Below are 6,014 nucleotides of genomic sequence, written 5' to 3'. Positions count from 1 at the left end.
TACCATTCCAATCAAAACTCATGCTTTATGCATTGGCTTTTCAATGGAATGGCAGCCAGCTTGGGTTTCTGGATAATAAAATTATCAGATCCTTCAGCAAAGTGGTCAGGAAGAACTTCTGTGATGCATTATGGTCCAGCTTAGTAAGTATATTGAAGTAGCATGTGGGTGGGACTTGTGCTCAGAAAGATCTACACTTTTTTTTTTTTTCTTTGAGAGAGATGCCCTCCTGGTGGTGGATGGTGATGGGCAGAGGAGGAGAGACAAACCAACTGACCACTGGGCAGGGAGCCCACTGCAGGGCTATGTGCTGGGAACCTCACATCATGACCTGAGCCAAAGTGAGACCCTTAACTGACTCACCCCCAGAGCCCCTAAGACCTATACTTTTAATGTCTGAAGGAGGTGGTTGCATGCTTAGCGCTTAAGGGGGTGGGATCTTGCAGACAGAAGTAGATTATAAATGATTCCACCAGTTTCTTTATATCTTTAAAAATATTATTTTTTCTCCCCCTTTTTAAAAATTTTAGTTCTTTAATTTTTTTTTTTTTATTAACAGATAATATATTATCAGCCCCAGAGGTACAGGTCTGTGAATCACCAGGTTTACACACTTCATAGCACATACGTTCCCCAATGTCCTTAACCACACCACCCTCTCCCTACCCTCATTCCCCCGGCAACCCTCAGTTTGTTTTGTGAGATTAAGAATTTCTTATGGTTTGTCGCCCTCCTGATCCCATCTTCTTTCATTTATTCTTTTCCTACCCCCTAATAAAAATTTTATACTTTTAAGATTTTATTTATTTGACAGAGACAGACACAGTGAGAAAGGGAACACAAGCAGCAGCAGGAGGATAGAGAGAAGTAGGCTTCCCTCTAAACAGGAAGCCAGATACAGGGCTCATGACCTGAGCCCAAGGCAGACACTTAATAACTGAGACACCCAGGTGCCATAGAATGACACTCACTATGGCATCGAGGAAAGGGTAGAAGGTCCTGCACAGAAGAAAGGAGCTTCGCTCAAGGATCACCCAACCACAGTGGATCTTATTACCTACACTGGGGTTATGTACCTGGGAAACAGGCCTTGGAAGCAACCATAGCATATGCCTTGCCGATCTTGCATATTCCACTGCCCAGAAGGCTTCTTCATCTCAAATATATATTCTACTGTGTGACATCTTAAAGCTGCCCACATGATTGCATCCTCCAATGCCTCCTCCATTTCTTGTCATGGATCTAGCCAGGGGAACTTCAGTAATCACTGACATCCAACAGCATTAGTCCTCAGGAAGACACAGGAGGTCAATCAAATCATCAAGATAAAACAGGACTTCCCTAGCCAGAGTAATCTACATTTGGCAAAAATGGCTTTTGTTTCCCCATTACATGTATTCATCAGATGACACCAGCAAGAGCTGCCTGCGCCTTTACAGTGACTAAAGGGAGCCACCTCCTATTCCCTCCCCACACTATAAAGAGTTCCTCACATTTCCTATTAATAGGTCTTGTCATTCTTTTTAAGGGTGGTGCCTTCCTCAAATTTTACTGAGATTCACATCCCACATCATCTTGCTAAATGTCTGAATTCATACCCATTGGCTTTCCATCTATGTAATCTCAATGAAGCATTATCTGAGGAAACTGTCTCTGTAGCACAGGCAAAAAAGAATGGCTTTGGTGCCTATGTACATGGAAAGAAAAATAAGGGGGAATACAACCAGAGATCTAGGGATAAGTAGGACCTAAAACAAGTAGAAATTATTGTTCTACATCTAAGGAGTCACTTGGGTAACTTGGGACACTTCTCCTCCTCTACATGCTAATTCGTCATCTTAAATACATTCTATCTCGTCCCTGACCTACAACATCACTTCTATCAGGATAGATTTCTCTTTCTTAAGGGGTATCTATGACACACATAGCATGGTCATAGGCGTATGTGTACTTCATAGACACATCAAAACAACAGTCAGTGTAGAACAGGGGACACATTATTTCATTTGGGGCCATGGTGCAGAACTATAGAGTCCCAAGTCTAAGTGCAGAATATGCCATTCTGACTAAAACAGACTTAGGGAAGACCTAGGGGAGGGGAAAGGTTCTCTGAGGGACATGGGAGGAAAGGCATTATAAGATAGGAGAGATGGGGGCACCTGGGTGGCTCAGTGGGTTAAGCCACTGCCTTCAGCTCAGGTCATGATCTCAGAGTCCTGGGATCGAGTCCCACATTGGGCTCTCTGCTCAGCAGGGAGTCTGCTTCATCCTCTCTCTCTCTGCCTGCCTCTCTGCCTACTTTTGATTTCTCTCTGTCAAATAAATAAATAAAATCATAAAAAAAAAAGAAAGGAGAGATGGTGGGTCATAAGGACCGGGTACAAATGTCCTATCAGATCTTCCACTAACTTGTGACCCTGCAGTATGAATGCACTACTGAGAAGGGCTCATGTCAGTGTAAGGCCCCGACAAAGCTACTAGCTACACACAATCAATGCCAAGTAGCAGCATCATGGAGTATGTGAGCTAAAACACCAACAATATCTCTATGTTACATACCTTGGTAATACACCCATGGTAATATCATCGTATTCACAAAGAGGAGAGAATCATAGCATAGACTAGGGGTAAAACAGTCACATACCTCTGAAACCTTCAGACTACTGGGAAAATGGATTACTAGGTATATTATTTTACTCCAGTACCAAACAGGTGATTGATTCATCATTAACCTGCAACCTTCAATAAGAAAGATTAATAGTGGAGGCAGGATAACACATCATTCATGACACACCATATCCATATGTTAAAACACACTAGGTTTTATTAATGAAAATATATTAAGTTCACACATACACTAAGTTATGCATTTCAAATCCAGTCTATCGTCACCATTCGAAATACAGAATACACATGTGCAGAAGCATTCGCATATTGTCAGAAGGATGTGGGATTCCCTATTTCCAAAATTTCAGGACTGAGGCACATTCCTAAGAAATGTGCATGCTCAATGGTATGGCATTGTAGGGAAGGCTTAGCTACCCTGCTTCTCATCTGTCAGGATTTCCTCATTTAACCACATCAAGTCATACTACGAATCGATGGTGCTTACAAAGATGCCTCGATAGTGTACTGCCTGCCACCTCCTTTTCTTTTTTTTTTTTTTTTTTTTTTTTAAGATTTTATTTATTTATCGGGGGGGGGGGGGGGAGAGAGCACAGGCAGACAGAATAGCAGAATAGCAGGCAGAGGGAGAAGCAGGCTCCCTGCCAAGCAAGGAGCCCGACGTGGGACTCGATCCCAGGACGCTGGGATCATGACCTGAGCCGAAGGCAGCTGCTTAACCAATTGAGCCACCCAGGCGTCCCCCACCTCCTTTTCTTAAAGAACAATTAGTAAAACCTTCTATTTCTAATATTGAGGAAGTTCTTTAGTTTAAAACATGGAGTAGTAGGTGTTCTACTTCATGGTAGCTTACATCATGTAGCTTACATCTACCTACTTCATGGTAGCTTACATCAATGTTTTAACCATAGGCATCTCCATAGAGATTTTCCTCGTACGTTGTATATTATATGGTCCTACATCTTCCATAGAAAATTAAGCACGCATGCATCCACTTAATGTAGCAGGCATCTGGTATCTTTGATGGAGCAACAATCTGCCACATGCTCTTCCATATTCAGCAGGAGTAAAGGGATTCTCAGGAGAGATTTCAGAGTAAAATACATGAATATTGTTAGTCACAAAAGTCACATGGGATCAATGTAAAACATAAAAATATTGAAATCCCTTATACATATGTTGTTGAAGCAGAATACCATATACACGTTCTAAATGTTTGAATTTTCCTTATAATCACTATTTTCATACAGAGTAATGTCTGAATAGAGTGAATAAAGTATTCCATTTACTTGATTTATGTTACATTTATTGGAATTTAAGGTGAAATTAAATAGTCTTCTAAATATTTATGCCATTCAAGTTACATTCCTGAATGCACTCTCTGGTGCATAATAGCCAGTGTCTATTAAAATGAACATCTACCCACATTATGTTACAAGGGTTTGAAACTCGTATGCACTTTGTGAGACTGAGTAAAGACTGAAATCCAAAAAAGGCTTGTCCATTTTCTTTACATCTTACAGTTTTGCTCCTATATGGTTACTACGATGTTAAGTAAGTTGGCAGTTTCTCTGAGAGGTCAGACACGTGCTCTCTCAGTCCTTGGGCGTTTTCTCATATAGATTACCTTTGTAGGTTTCTCTCCAGTATGAATTTTCTCACATCCACTGAGGGTTGTTTGCGTGTTAAAAGCTCTGCCACATTAAATTCATTTGTCAGGTTTCTTTCCAGTATGAATTCTATGTTTAGTAAGGTGTGCCTGCTGGACAAAGGCCTTGGCACATAAGGTTTCTCTCCAGTGTGAATTCGGTGATGTTTAGTAAGTGGTGAGAGCCATGTAAAGGCCTTCCCACAGTCTTTACATTGGTAAGGTTTCTCTCCAATATGAATTATTTGATGTTTAATAAGTTCTGAGGGTGACTTAAAGGCCTTGGCATATTCTTGACATTTGTAAGGTTTTTCTCCAGTATAGATTATGTTATGTTGGTTAAGCGCTGAGCTCTGTTTAAAAGACCTGCCACATTCTTGACATTGGTAAGGTTTCCCTCCACTATGAATTCTATGATGATGAGTAAGGGCTGAAGCCTAGCTAAAGGCCATACCACATTCTTGACTTTGGTAAGGTTTCTTTCCACTATGAGTTTGGTGATGTTGAGTAAGGTCTGAAGACCAGTTAAAGGTCTTGCTATATTCTGGACATTTGTAAGGTTTTTCTCCAGGATGAATTAGATGTCGAGTAAGGTTTGAGGGCCACCTAAAGGCCTTGCCACATTCTTGACATTTGTAAGGTTTCTCTCCAGTATGAATTTTCTGATGTTGGGTCAGCCCTGAGCTCTGTTTAAAGGCCTTCCCACATTATTCACATTGGTAAGGTTTCTCTCCAGTATGAATTCTACAACGTTGCGTAAGCTTTGAGCTGTGGTTAAGTGACTTTCCAAATTCTTGACATTAGTAAAGTTTCCCTCCAGTACAGATTTGCTTATGTCCATTTACTGATGAACAGTCCTTAAAGGTTTAACCACCTTCTTCATATTTCATTTTTTCTCCAGTATGCATTTGCTAATGTTGAGGTAGTGTTGAGTGGCAGTCCAAAGATTTACCACATTCCTTAAAAATGTAAGTGTCATTTACTCTAAGGATTATCTTAGTGATATTAGGCTTGATGACTGACTAATCATGGTCCCTGGTTTATTACATCTGAATGGGTTTTTTCCCTCGTGGATTCTCTGATGATCACCAACACTGGAGGACTGGTTACAAGCTTTTCCACATTCATTATAGTTATGAGGCATGTCTCGAACAGTGACCATTATGTAAACTGAGGTTAGAGCTCGGATGAAAGCCTTCTCCACATTTATCACATTCATAATGGTTCTCTGCAAATCTAGCCCTGACACATCTGTGAACACTGGAGCTCTGGTTCAATGTTTTTTTCAGATTCAGTGCACTGAGCAAGTCTGTCTCCAGTGAGAAGCCTCTGGTCATCCTGGAGGGTCGACTCCTCAGTGAAGCCCCTCTTGAATGGATCCCATTGAACACTTTGTTCTTTATTTCTAAATCTCTGATGATCAGAAATATCTGGCTGAAAGGTCAGGCCAATCCTATCTTCCAAATGGCTCAAATCATTATTCTCAGCATGGACTAGGTTACTTTTCAGATGTTCCAAATGGTCTGTCCACAAATAGGTATGTTTGACTATCTGATTGGAGCTTGGGCTGACAGAGACCCACTGCTCTGCAGAACAGTTGACTTAAAAAGCGAGGTTTTCGGGTGCCTGGGTGGCTCAGTGGATTGGGCCGCTGCGCTCAGGTCATGATCTCGGGGTCCTGGGATCGAGTCCCATGTCGGGCTCTCTGCTCAATAGGGAGCCTGCTTCTCTCTCTCTCTGC

The 6,014-nt window shown here is 41.5% G+C and overlaps 1 pseudogene; it reads right to left on the bottom strand.

Moving 5' to 3' along the window:
• Nucleotides 1-4,248: 4,248 nt before the first annotated feature.
• On the bottom strand, nt 4,249-5,417 carry LOC132005831 (zinc finger protein 724-like; annotated as a pseudogene).
• Nucleotides 5,418-6,014: the final 597 nt, after the last annotated feature.

The sequence above is a fragment of the Mustela nigripes genome, chromosome 17, assembly GCF_022355385.1.
Source record: "Mustela nigripes isolate SB6536 chromosome 17, MUSNIG.SB6536, whole genome shotgun sequence".
Classification (NCBI taxonomy): Eukaryota; Metazoa; Chordata; class Mammalia; order Carnivora; family Mustelidae; genus Mustela; species Mustela nigripes.
Note: the sequence above shows the minus strand (reverse complement) of the source record. Positions and strands in the feature narration are given on the sequence as shown.